The sequence below is a fragment of the Oryctolagus cuniculus genome, chromosome 17, assembly GCF_051225735.1.
Source record: "Oryctolagus cuniculus isolate XC-2025 breed Fujian yellow rabbit chromosome 17, ASM5122573v1, whole genome shotgun sequence".
In the NCBI taxonomy this organism is placed as follows: domain Eukaryota; kingdom Metazoa; phylum Chordata; class Mammalia; order Lagomorpha; family Leporidae; genus Oryctolagus; species Oryctolagus cuniculus.
In genome coordinates this window covers 8,738,495-8,753,402 of record NC_142883.1, presented here as the reverse complement: position 1 = coordinate 8,753,402, position 14,908 = coordinate 8,738,495, and the positions used below count along the sequence as shown (strand labels likewise).

At 38.9% G+C, this 14,908-nt stretch overlaps 1 pseudogene; it reads left to right on the top strand.

The window, feature by feature from the left end:
* The first annotated feature begins 336 nt into the window (after positions 1–336).
* Positions 337–455, top strand: LOC127484509 (5S ribosomal RNA; annotated as a pseudogene).
* The last annotated feature ends 14,453 nt before the right edge of the window (positions 456–14,908 follow it).

The following is a 14,908-nucleotide window of genomic DNA, read 5'->3' as shown; positions in this document are numbered from 1 at the left end:
GAATGCTCTGAAACTCGATATTCAGCCTTCAGCTCTCTTATTGCTTTCCTGTGATGCTCAGCAGCATGGTTATAAATACTATCTGTACCCTAAAGAGTCTCAAGTGTCCCCTGAACTCCATGATGATACATCTGACTGCCTATTTGAGTCCACTGGAATACTGAATTGCCATCTCAACACAAAGTGACCCCAAAAAAGTATAGATCTTCATCCACCACTTTGTTGATTAGAAAGAGAATCTAAGACTTTCCTTTGGTTCTGCTCCCCCTTCATTCTAAACATCAACTGCATTAGTAAGTTATGTCAGCTCTGCCTCCGAAATATTTTGTAAATACAGTCTATGGCCATACAACCCTGAACGGGCCCGATCTCGTCTGATCTCGGAAGCTAAGCAGGGTCGGGCCTAGTTAGTACTTGGATGAGAGACCGCCTGGGAATACCGGGTGCTGTAGGCTTTAAAAAAAAAAAAAAAAGAAATACTTTGTAAATCCAAATACTTCTTACCATCACACTGCCAAAAATTGCAATACCAGGTCATCTCCTGGATGAGTTATTCTAATAAGCTTCCTAACTGGCTTCTGCATCTGTATTCTTCATTAAGATTTATTTATTTGAAAATCAGAGTTACAGAGAGAGGGAAAGATAGAGATAGAGAGAAATAAAGAAAGAGAAATAGAGAAGGAAAAGAAAGAGAAGGAGAGAGATCTTCCATCCAGTGTTTGTCCACAACATCCAGTCCTGAGCCAGACCAAAGCCAGGAACCAAGAAATTTTTCCGAGTCTCCCATGTGGGGTGACAGGGCCCAAACATCTGGGCCATCTTTTGGCTCTTTTCCTAGGCCATTAGCAGTGAGCTGGATCAGAAGTGGAGCAGATGGGACTTGGCCAGTACTCAATGGATTCCAGCCTCACAAGCAGTGGCTTTGCCTGCTACAGCACAACGTAGACCCCTCCATGCTCCCCACTCACCATTCTCTCCACACATCAAGAATGATTTTTGTCCAAGCTGGTGATCTTCTCACTTCCTTCTCTTTCATAAATTCTTCTAATTGTTTGTGACCAGATTATCGAAACTCCTCAGCATGGATTACAAGAACTGTGTAAACTGAAACTGACCTACTCCTCTGACCTCTGCTATCTCAATTCTCTCCATGTTCCTTGTACGTATGTTACAGGGCCTCCCTTCTGTCCCAAATCTGGGAAGCCTGCTATTATCCTAGGCACTTGCCATTTTCCTGCTTGGAACTCTTCACTCTTTGAAATTTCCTTGACTGCTGGATTTTCATCACTGAGGTCCCAAATCCTAACTGACTTCCTTGGTGAGAACTTTCCTGATCATTTTAGCCAGAACAAATAAATATAAAGATAGATGATGATCTAAGATAGATTGACTGAGATAGATAAATACATAGATAGATCTTCCACCCACAGGTTGAGTCTACAAATGTCCACAAACACCAGGCTGGTCCAGACTGTAGTTGGGAGCTAGGAGCTCAGTTCATGTCTCCCACACGGGTACCAGGGACCCAATCACTTCAGTCATCACCTTCTGTCTCCAAGACTGTACATTAGTAGGAACCTGGAATGGAGAGAAGAGTTATGACTTGAACTGAGTACTCCAGTGTGGGATGTGGCTGTCCCAAGCTGCAGCTTAACTGATGCTCCAAATGCCTACCACCTAGATACTTCTTTTTTCTGTTTGTTTGCTTATTTATTTCAAAGTCAGAGTTACAGAGAGAGAGAGAGAGAGATCTTCCATCTGCTGATTTACTCCCCAGATGATTGCAATGGTCAGGGCTGGACCAGGCCTAAAAAAACGATCCAAGAGCTTCATCTGGGTAACCCATGCAGGTGGCAGGGGCCAACGCCCTTGGGCCAGCCTCCGCTGCTTTTCGCAGGTCATTAACAGGGAGCTGAACTGGAAGTGAAACAGCCGGGTCTTTACCAACTTTGTCACACCAGCCCCCTACTTTTTTCTTTACAGCACTCAACAGTAGATGGAATTATCTTACTCATTCAGTGTTCATGTTTAGTATCGTCTCTTACACCCCCCTGGAGCACAAGCTACTAGAATGCTTTGTTCACAGCATATCCCAAAGCAGTAGGGCAATTACCATGCTGATAAAAACATGAAGTCAGTTCACTGGACTAGCTACACTAACTCCCATCAAGATATAAACTGTTGAATACTTTTAACAAATTACAACAATTTTAATCCAGTGGATTATAGATGAGCAAACAATAAGAAAGCAATTCACGGCCTCTGATAATTTTCCATAAATTAATATAGGCTATCTCTAGTTTACAAAGCAGACTGTGCCAGGAGGTCAAATCTTGTGCCAGTCTGGTCGAGACAAACCAAGGCACCTGGGTTCCCTTCGTTCATGGAGGTCATTGATGACCATGCCTATCGAGGGAGGGCCTCTGTGTTTTGGGGTCTTTGGAAAACAACTGAGTCATATGAAAGACTTCTCTGTCCCTCCTCTCCTGAGTGTCAATCTTTAATTTAGAAGAAAAGAAAATTACAGCTCTTTTATTTGGCTGTATGAAAATTTATGGGGCAGGGTGGTTTCCAGGCTGCTGCTCCTGCCGGGCACCGCTCTGATGATGTATGCTTGTGACATGTCACCAGGGTAGCTCGGCTCTGATGATCCATTGCGGCAACAAGTCATTTGTCATACATCACTGTCTCGACAGCTGCCCCCATCTGGGCCTCTCCTATACACTCCAGCAGGGAGTCCTGGCTCAAAACAAGCTCCGTGTTCCTGCTGAACTTCCATGACCACGGAATTCACTGTATATTTCTTACCAGTAGTGGGAGAGAAGAAAAATAATGGTTACTAGCAAACTCTATTAGAGTATCTTAAAACATTTAAAGGTAAAGTGTTCATATATTGTGATTCCAGAAGCTACTAGCAAATGATAGTTATGGGAAGTTATATTTATGCTTTTAGATTTGCACGCTAGTACAAAACTACTAGTCAATAGATACACAGAGGGGCTGGCACTATGGCATAGCGGTTAATGTTTCCTCCTGTGACACCAGCATCCCATATGGGCGCTGGTTTGTTTCCTGGCTGCTCCACTTCCAATGTCACTCCTTGCTAACAGCCTGGGAAAAATAGCAGAAGATAGCATGAATACTTGGACCCCTGCCACCCACTTGGGAGACCTGGAAGAAGCTCCTCGCTCCTGGGTATGGCCTGACACAACCCCAACCATTGCAGCTATTTGAGAATTAAACAGTAGGGGGAAGATCAATCTCTGTGTGTGTGTGTGTGTGTGTCCCTCCCTCTGTGTAACTTTAGCTTTCCAAATAAATAAATAACTCTTTTAAAAAATAAAAAAATAGATATGTAACATGAAGTCTGTCATCTCTTCTTCCAAGGGTTTTACATGCATTGACAGCTATAATCTTTTCTACAGTCCTACAAGAGAGATAGTATTACTATTACCCATTTTACAGTTGAGGGAAATGCGGCGCAGCAAGATTCACTTGCCTGTTGTCACACAGCAAAGTAGAAGAGACAGGACTTGGATCAAGGCAGCTGAGATCTTGAGTCCCAATCGCTAGTCCAACATCATACGCATTCACACATTATCCTAGAAGTCTTTGTATAGGCTTAGAGTGGCACCTGCCTTCCAGCATCAAATGAGCATGCAGATATTGTACAGGCATTTTACCACCCTTTAATAACATACTTGGCACTACTGATAATTATTAACGATAACTTCATTTAGAATTGCAGATTCTAAGTTTATACTGGAGGTTTTGTTTATGTTACTTAGGTCTCTCAACCTTGCAGGATATGATTCTATTCCCTTTTGTTCCAAATAGATGGATAGAGAAGTATATAGAAAATTTATTGAAGATATTTTCAAAATAAGTCATTTGAAAAGTATCCAGGGAGAAAATACTAAATGACTGGGGACAACTATATGTTTAAAAGGTGAATGCGTAGTTGGAAATAATCTCTATAGTAGAGATGCCATTCATATAGATTTGAAATTAACTGTTAAAAAATCTATAACCCTGCTTCTCAAATAAATAAAATAAATCTTAAAATAGTAAAAGGAATAAATAAATATTTGTTGGTTTCTTTTTTGAAAGCAAAATCTGCTTCTGTTTTGTCGCATAATTTATAATTATTAATTTAAAATGCTTCATGAATTATTATTGATGTAATGGTTAAGACTTACTTATGTTAAACACAAAAATAAGTGAGGAAAGAATGAATGCAGAATGATTGAATAGATTCACTTAGGAATGGCAATAATTTATTCCCATTCTGAGCTTATAAATTGAAAAATCTTGAAATTGTAAATATCCTGATCATAAATTATTAAATATTTCTATAAAGTTATTGTGCTAATCAACCTCATTAGCTTCAGGAAAATACCTACAGAATAAGTTTTTCCCTGAGCACTTTGCCAGCATGGAGAAAGGAAGGAAAAAGGTCTAAGGTCATAATTATCCTATGGATTAAACCACTTAAAATTTGCCTGTACTTTGCTATTGATTTTGGCATTAAAATGATTCCTGCAGCAGGAATTTTTTAAAGTCACTGCACAGCAGGGCTTTTTTTTTCTAATTGAGAATTAATGGCAATCATCTTACTCTTCCATACATTCGCTGTCTCTTCAGTTGCAGAGATGGTCTAAATTCTTCGGGAGACACAGCTAACAGTCACCTCAAATTATTCTGAAAGGCAGGAGACTGTCCTCACAGTAGCTCCAGCAAGAGCAACCAATCACTAAGTTACAAGTTTGGTTTCTCAATAATGAGGACATTATTGCCTGCTGTTCCTTTAGGTCTCAGATTCATTCTAACGTCTACTTTCCATTAAATATTTTCATTTAAATGTTCTGCCAATGCCTTAAACTCAATGTATTCCAAATGGGATTGACCTATACTGTTTTCTAATAGGCCAACATTACTTTCAAAATTTGCTGAATACCTCAGATAAATTTAATTTTTCCTTAATTCCTGAATGTTCACTTTTCTCATCACCAGTCACAGAAAGTCTATCATTTGTTTTTGTAGTTTTCCTTAAAATGTCTCCCAGATCTTCTTTCCTTTCTGCTTCCCACAAGCAAAACTGCATACTTGAAAATTCCTGGATTTTGATTACATACAGAAGTGGATTAATGTCCTTAACTTTCCATGTACTGAGTGCACAACTTCGGATGGATACTTAAGCTCTCTGAATTTTATTCTTTTTCTATAAATAAGAAACCATTTTATGTCTCATGTCATTTTTGTACTGGGCTTATAAGATGTAGGTGAAATTATATGTGTAAATTTCTTACTATAGGAACCATCAAAATTGGTGATGAGGAAATAACTATTTTATTATTGTTGTTGTTACTGTTGCTGTGTTATTTCAACTACCAGGCAATAAACAGCCATTAACAACAAGTGACAGAAACTAAATTAAGATAAAGAGAAAAAAATTAAAAAATATTTTGCAAATATTGGTATGGAATGGGATCAGTCTCAAACTGCATCATCAAGGCTTTTTGCACCTCTTTCATTATTTCATCTCTAGGACCATGTTAGGGCTTAAATTCATCCCTTCCAGTACACTTAAGTTCCTGCATGTCTGGCCCAGAGACGGTCTTCCCATGGATGACACTGCTTTCTGTCACATCTGAGTATTTTCAAGTGAGAGCAATTTGGGATGCATGTTTATGACCTGAATAAAATAGCTCTGCTTGAAAGATGGAGCTTCCTAACAGATCAGTGTGGGTCTCATTTAGACTCAGGGAAAGGACCCAACATTGAAGTGATTCCAGAACTGCACGGCATGCTATAAAATCAAAATCCAAAGAAAAGTACACCAGACAGTAACTCAACATACATCCCCCATACTTTACCATATAGCTAGATGTTCTAGTCTCTCAACTTCCTAATGCATGCTGCACATCACTACTGAATTTAGAACCCTGATACATGAATTTTAATTGATAATTCAATAATTCCTATCATTTTTATATTGGCTAATTTTGAGTAACCCTAGAATTTAATTTGAGCCCACCATTCCCAGAAGTTGCTACAGAAAATTTATTTAACCAGCCATCTTGCACCATTTTCTGTTTGTACATGGCTTTGCTAAATGTGTACCTCCTGCTTTAGCTATTACTCTTTTCTCTCCTAAGCACTTTCAAATTTATCTGTTCAACTATTCAAACTCTACTCAAGCTTTAAGATAAAATAGAAATTCCAACTCTCGTCTAGTAGAGTCTTTTTCTACACATTTTAGTCTACATGGGTCTCCTCTTTCCCAAATTCCCACAGATGAAAGGGATTTGGGGAATTAGTTTCTCAGAGATTTATGGTTTCCTTAGAGCCCCCTCTTGGAGCGCAATTGCTGGAAGAGGGGTGAGAAAAAAGATGGGTAAGAGTGTGTGCCTCTGATTACCCATATACCCCAGAACCATGGCAACTCTGCTTTGCTTCATTTGTCTAAATGTCTCAACAAAAGAAATTCTTTAGTTAAAATGTTTTGCAGCATTTTACAGTCTTTATCAATCAGCACATGATCATAGTCTTTGATCACTATCTAAATACCTTTGTTTCTCTAATTAGAATATAAGTCTCTCTATTATGGGACTTGTATGTTTTATTTTTGTTTTCTCATTTAAAAATTCAAATTTGTATCTGTTTCAGTGGCAATTCATTTTTATTTTACAAATATATTAGTCAATGTACAAATAGTCCATTTCACCACCTAAAAAATGGTGGGATACTGAATAAAGAAAACTAACTTTAGTAATTCTCATAACTGAAAGTTCATCAGAAATGCCTCAGATGTTATAAAACAAACAACAAAAGAGACATAATTCAACAGAGTTCATTTTCATGAAGTCACAGTAAAACTTTTGCCAGGGATAGGCACTTGGTGCAGCATTGAAGAAGTCATTTGACGGGCCAGCGCAGCAGCATAGCCGGTAAAGCCACCGCCTGCACTATCAGCATCCCATATGGGCGCCAGTTCTAATCCCAGCTGCTCCTCTTCCGATCCAGCTCTCTGCTATGGCCTGGGAAAGCAGTAGAAGATGGCCCAAGCCCTTGGGCCCCTGTATTCACGTGGGAGACCCAGAAGTTCCTGACTTCTGGCTTTGGATCAGCACATTGTAGCCATCTAGGAAGTGAACCAGTGGATGGAAGACCTCTCTCTCTCTGCCTTTGCCTCTCTGTAACTCTGCCTTTAAAATAAATAAATAAACCTTTAAAAAAAAAAAAAACAGGTCATTTGAGATATCCATATCCCCCTGAGTCCTGGGGCTCCAGTTCCAACTCTGCTTTCAAGCCAAATTCCTGATAATGCTCACCTAAGGAGGCGTATGTACATGATGGCCTAAGTATCGGTTCCTGCCATGCACGTGGGAGATCAAGATTGAATTCCTGACTCTTGACTTAAGCCTGGCCCAGCCTAAGCTGTTGCAAGCATATAAGGAGTGAACCAGTGAATGCAAGATCTTTCTCTTTCTTTCTCTTTCTCCCTCCCTCCCTTTCAAATATATTCACTAATTTAAAAAAATTTTAAAACGAAAAAAAACTCTTACCAATTTTCAGAACTTCTGCTCTGTGGAATACTAAGAGAATGAAGACTTGAAGAATATAGATGATGTTTTTAAAATATATCTAATAAAGGAAGTATAGCCAATGTTATATATTAATGTTAGCCATCGCAAAACACACTGGACACAAGAGTAAGAGAAAGGGTTTATTGGGGAACACCCTACAGACTGGAGTGAAGGGGCAGTGAAGGAAAAAAAGGGAAAAGAGTATAAGAGAGAAACAGAGAGGAGAGGAGCTAAGAGAGGCCAAGAGAGCGCAGGAGAGAAGGACCAAGAGAGCAGGAGGGAAGAGCCAAGAGGGAAGAACCAAGAGAGAAGAGTCAACAGAGCACGTGTTCAGGAACAGGCCCTTTTAAACCTTTGCCTGAGGGTGGGCAGGGAAGCAGGAGCAGCGAATCCCATTAGGATGTGGGAGGAGCCTGGCTCAGGTAGCTGGGCCATGCGGCCACCTCGCTAAAACTGCGCCAGTTTCCTAACAGCCAAAATATAAAACAAACTCTTAAACTCAACAATAAGAAAATGACAAACTCAGTTTACAAATGAGCCAAAGATTTAAATAAGATACAATATATCTCTTACAGAAGAGATATACAAATGACAAATAATTTTATGAAAAGATACTCATCACTTGTCACTCCAAAAAATGCACATTAAAATAACAATGAGAGATCACTACACATGTAGTAGTTTAAGTGAAATTGTAGGAAAGTGCTAGCGAGGTCAAAGAGGAAAAGAAGCACTTACGGATTACTGAGATGGAAAAGGGTACAAATCACTTTGGATGACAACTTGGGGTTTATTATAAAACTAAACATAATCTTAGTCAACTGTCCTACAATCCTTCTTCTGCATAGTTAGTTCACTAATTTAAAGCTTTCATCTACACAAAATAAGCCTGTGTATGTTGACAGCTGATTCATTTTATAATAGTGGAAAAGTGGAAGCAATCACAAAGCCCTCCGATATGTGTGTGCCTAAATGACCCATGGCATAACTCTATAAGAGAACACTATTTGGCAATGAAAAGGAATGGGCTACTGAACCTCACACACACAGAGATAACTTTAGACTTGTTTATTTATCTCAAAGTCAGAGTTACAGAGAGAGAGAGAGCGTGTGTGAGAGATCTTCCATCTGCTGGCTCGTTCCTCAGGTAGACAATGACCAGAGCTGACTAAGCTGAAGCCGAGAACCAGGAGCTTCGTCTGGGTTTCCCCTCATGGGCGGTAGGGACCCAAACACTTGGGCCATCTTCTGCTACTTTTCCCAGGCTATCAGCAGGGAGTTGGATAGGAAGTGGAGCAGCTGGGAATCGAACTGGCATCCATATTGGGTGCTGGTTCACTGGCAGCAGCCTTACCTGCTACACCACAGTGTTGACCCCAGACATAGATAAAATATATTGTGCTCAGTGAAAATAGCCAGTCTGTAAAGGCCACACCTTGTAGTTTCCATTTATAGGACATTTTGGATGACAAAACTAAATTAAAAAAATCAATGTTGTCTGAAGGGTGGAAATTAATGGGTAAGCACAGGGAATTTTTTTAGGGCACTGAAATTATTCTGTATAATACCATAATACTAGTGGACATATGACACTAAAAGTTTGTCAAAACTCACAGGACTTTTTAGCACAATTAATGATCCCTTAAGTAATGTTTCACAGAGCAGGCACTTGGGCACAGTGGTTAAGACAAAGCTTGCAAAACTCACATCCCATATCAGAAACGCCTGGACTTCCATCCCGGCTCTACTGCTGTGTCTAATTTTCTGTTAATGCACATCCTGGGGGGCAGCAGGTAGAGGCTCAAATACTTGGGTCTCTGCCAGCCATGTGGGACACCCAGACGGAGTTCAAAGCTCCTGACTTCAGCTTGCCCCACCTTCAGCTGTTGCAGGCAATTGAGGAATGAACCAGCAGATGGAAGATCACTCTCATTTCTCCCTATTTCAATATGCCTGAAATTTTTTGGAGAATGTTGCTAGTTCCATATTTGACATCATTCTATTCATTTCACATGGCCTGTGGAGTCAGCTTATTGTGTTCTCCAGTAAACTCTTCTATCCTAAGAAGACCATCTCTGAAAAAAATATCAGTGGATCACTGTCATGCCTTACACTGTACCCTTTGCTGTTTTATCTTCTTTGTATGCCACTGTGTCCTGAAAAAATGACAATTCTATCTCCAATTTCCTCACCCAGGCTTTTTCTGAAGTGAGGGCTAATGGGTTTTTAATATCTGTGCTGCTGTGGCCTCCAAAGCTAGACATTCCTCCAGAATATTCCCCCAGGCTGAGCTTTTCATTTCAGGCCGAATACCAAGGCCAGCAATCTCTAACTTGGTTCTCCATCTGCCTTTGACAGAGCAAACACCAGGCTGACACCAGCCAGTCTGGGATCAGCTGTTTCTCTGCCTTTGATCTCCTGGGTTAAGGCTGTCTCAACTCCAGTGGGCGTCTGCTTCAGCTTAGATACAGGCTATGTCATGCTGATAACTGCTCCAAGGCCTATTGTGGCCATTGTATTTGGGGAGGGGATCACCTGTCAAAGTGACTGGTTACAACCCCTCCTTGACTGCGGGAAACCTTTTTGATGCAGGGCAGATGATAATGAGAGTCTAATTGAGTGATTAACTGCCTTGACTGACTTGGAGATTTTAATGACACCTCCACATTAAGGTCCACATTTCCCAGCAGGACCCCAGTTTGTAACTGTATGGCCATGATATTTGCAATTATAAGCCTTTCCTTTAACCAGCAGGGATTTAACAAATGGACTTGGTTAATCACAGCTAGATGGCCCTCACATCTGACTTTGTTATGGCAAAACATGTATAACTTCAAGTTTAGGATTGAATTATTCATACACTCCCAACCAGGATGTATAGGACATGGTGACTCAGTTTTAGAAGACATGGGAACTCATCAACATAAATGATGACCAAAGCAAGTTTAATAGCGTCAAAGCATCTTAAAGATAAGACTTGATTTTTGAGAGCTGCCATGCACATGATCCTACTAAGCAATGCGAGTCGGCCCAGATATACTGTCTTTAATTAACTGGGTCTGGAGGGCCTATTAAGGCAATGTTAAAAGGAACCAGTCTCAGCGGGTTCTCACAGTGGGAAAGGTATCCAGGGCTTTCAATTTACAAGGTCTTATTACAAAAATGCCCTGCTGTTCTGGTCCTGTTCTTTCTGTCTGGGAGCAATTTAATGATCTGCTTTGGAGCAGAGAAATGGTCAGAGAGAAACCGTTCAGGGTTGTGTGTTAGCGATCAAATACCCAATGGAATTTGCAATGGTAACCAGACACTTCCTTTTCATATCTAAGTAGAACAGGGACAATGACATCAATACATTTGATTCGAAAAACCCTAATTGAACAAACTGGTAATCCCTCTGTGAATGTTTGTTGACAATATGAGATTGATACTGAGCATGGTGCCCATAGAAATGATACAGACTTTGAAGGCAATGAAAAAGAAGAAGGAAGGAGGAAATAAAAATGAAGAGAGAAAAAATTATTTAAGGACAAGAATGCAGATTTTTGACTTGAAATTTTCATTAACTTATTCCTCATTTACTTGGCATCATTCAAGAAGTATTCTTAATTATTTACCATGTGTCAGGCCTTTAGTGTCTCTTTTGGGGAAACAACTCTCTACAGAGAGCTTGTGGGCAAATAATGAATTCAAGTGTTTTCCCTTCCTATGTACATTTTAGAAATTATTGATAAAGGTCTATAATGTGAGATATTATAATGATCTCCTGATAATATTGAAGGCCCTTTATTTCCCAGACCTAAAGTGCAGGAGACCTGAAAACTCTCCAGTGAATCGATCCAAGTGAGTATTTTTTACAGAGAGATTCTTAGAGGACAGGCGTTTGGCACATAGATGAAGCTCCTGGCTGCTGGCTTCAGCCTGGCCAAGTCCTGGCTTCTGTGGCCATTTGGGGAGTGACCCAGCAGGTGGAAGATCTCTCTCTCTCTCTCTCTCTCTCCTCCCTTCCTCCCTCTCTCTGCCTTTTAAATAAATAAATATTTAAAAAATGGCTTGGAATACCAGCATTTCATTGAGTCCTGCTCTGCTCTGGAAGACTGTAGGTGACAGCCCAACTTCTTGGGTTCCTGCCATGCATGGATCGAGTTCAAGATTCTTAGCCTCCTCTGGCCATAGCAGGTTTTTGAGGAGTAAACATAGGATGGAAGATCTCTCTGTCTCTGTCTTTTTGCCTTTTAAATAAATAAATGACCTAATTAATATAGTTCTTAGCTATATAATGCAAGTTTGATGCAAGTAAATAAAAAATGAATAGAAATTTTTACATAGCATCAGAGAACCATGGAAGAGGGACTACTAACTCTCCTTAATTGGAATAATGTAAAATTAAGGATGCAATCTTAAACACTGTAGTGAATTTAGGACTTCATAAGAGGCACAAATTCTGAATCAGGACAACAGCCATCTGTTCTTTATAAATTCCAAAATGTGTAGTTTTTATTCTATGGATCTAGAATATCTTTATTTTCAAAAGAATAATCATAAGCTGAACAACCCAAGAAAAGTAGCAGAACGTTCAGAAAAAAGTAGCAGAATTTTCATCCTAAAAGCACAGTTGTTCTTTAGCACATGGTCTTATCTTAGAACAACATACTATAATAACAGGAAGCTAGGTGGACAAGGGGCTGTTTACACTTTAGAATTTAAGGAAAGACTTGTGATATTAACTTGACCTTCTTATCTGGCCTGTACTTTCATTGCTAGAATTATCCTTTCATCTAGTAAAAGTGACTGTTACTGCAGCAGTCCACAATAACTTGGAGTTATCCCCTAGTTGAATCAAAAATATCACAGTCTACATATGGTGTTCTACAATAAGAGTATCTAGACCTTTAATTAAGTAATTAAATTCTCAAAGACAAAGCTCTTCTTAACAGCATCAGGCTGGATAACTACACAATTCTTCCAGGCAAACTCAAGAATTGTTTTCATTAAAAGACAGTTTATATTGTGATTCAATGATGTCTAAAAGTGGATATAACATATTGGGGTGCTAAGCTTGCTAAATTCATTAACTGGTCATTATGAGATCTTCATATGAAACAGTTAGAAAATAAAATTCTGTATGATGTTAAATATAAAACATTGAAGAAAGAAGGACATTACTTCTGTCCAAGAATAGCTACTGAAACATGCCTTTCGTGTACTTTTGGGCTAATTGAAACAGTTGGAACTCAAATCATAAAAATTGACAAACTTCTGACCACCAATCCTTCTTATGTAGTTTTGTTGGCTGACACTCAAACTACATTTTAGCAAGCAATGATGTGGCACTCTACACCTTATCGGCAGTTTCACTTTATTCATAGTCACCACAGTATGAAAATAGTAGGTGGAAAATTCCAGAAATAAATCATGCTTTTACAACTCTCACTGTCTTGCTTCATGCCTCCTGGGATATAAAACATCCCTTTTTTCCAGAATATCCTACTGTATACACTACTGATGGGTCATTCCCTTGGTCACCTAGTAGCCATTTGGGTTATCGGATTCACTGCAGTGGTTTCACAGTGCTTGCATTCAAGTAATCCTAGTTTTATTTAATAATGTCCCCAAAATGCAAGAGTAGTGATGCTAGAAATTCAAAAGGTAAATTTTCTCAACTTGAATAAACAAAGAAAACCATAATCTGAGATCACTAAAATCTATGATCAGAAAGAATCTTCTATTCATGGAATTGTAAAGAAGAAAAAAGAAATTCATCCTGGTTTTACTGTTGCACCTTTAACAACATAAGTTATGACTTCATGCATGATAAGTACATACCAAGTTGGAAAAGGTATTTAAGCATAATGTTCAATATTCATCACCATACATAGTTTCAGGCATCCAACAGGTGTCTTGGAACATATTCCTCATGGATAGAAGACTGATGTAAATGCATTGAATCAGCAAATTGATGAAGGCAGAACTGTCATAAACACAAGTAAGTCATTTTAGTGGGAAAGTTGATAAGAACAGTTAATTTGAGTCATGCCAAACCAAAGGATGATTGAAATTGGTGATTTTGGAAAAACTGCAAAATGATTACATATTATTTTTACATAAAGTCTCATAGGTGTTGGCTTATAAGATGGTGGAATGTACTACAAAGTTTTTATGATATGTGAGGTATTCAATAAAGACAGATCAATTTTGACAATGTATCTCAAACTGTTACTTAATTACAGAAAATATTACTGGCAATTCTTTGATTTTCCCTACCCTTGAAAATTCCTGTTCTATCATCATGTCTTGTGTGTGTAACAAATGACCTATACAAATGACCACACAAGGCAATCTCCATTTTATGCATTTTTCCATAGTCATTTGAGTTTTCATAAGATGAGATTTGCTATCTATATGTTTTCCTAAAAAGGAATAATTTGAATGTTTGGGCTCAGAATAGGATAGCCCAAAGTGAAGCCCTCTAAAATAAAGTTTGTGACCCTCTCCTGCCCTCCTCTTTCATACCCCTCAATTTCCCCTGAGGCAAGCCACAGAAGCTGTAATTCCTCTTCCCTATAGGAGTTATAGAAACCGGAACCCCTTTTCTCTATAAAGCAGCCATAAAGCCTAAATATATTACTCTAGTCTCTCCCCTCCCCATCTTTCTGTATAAACGCAGGCCATAAAGAAATTAAGACCATTATTCCAAAAAGATCCCATCCCATTTGTGGAAGGAAGAAATGCTACTACTAAGGAACACTGAAGATGTTAAACATATAGATCGTGCTGGGTTTCCTCTCAGTCTGTTACTATTAGATCATATGTGTTTTGTTCAAGCATAGATCTCGTCAGTATATTTACTTTGAACCTAAGCATAAGATGGACAATTTATGCTTAGTCTTTGGACCTTCATTTTGAATGTTTCTATGTCATAAGAGACCAGGATGGAATAACCCTGTTATGCTTTTTCCTTCTTAACCTGTCTTATGTTAGCGAGGTGTCAACCATGATCTTTCACAATAGATAGGAAAGGGGTCAACCCTTTGCAAGCCTTTATTGAAATAATATTATTTGATGAATAAAAATATTGTGTCAATTTTAAAAACCAGCATTCTAATTTCTAAGGTTTTGGATATAAAAATTGCACCCTTCAAATATGGTAGCTTATTCCACATGCAATGTTTTCATTAATTAATTGGTGCATTCAAATACATACTAAAAAAATCCATTCCAGGAAGGCGCTTAACCTTACTATCAAGACACCAACTAAGACATACTCATCTCATATCAGAGGACCTGAGTTCAATGCCTGGCTACAGCTCCCAACTTGAACT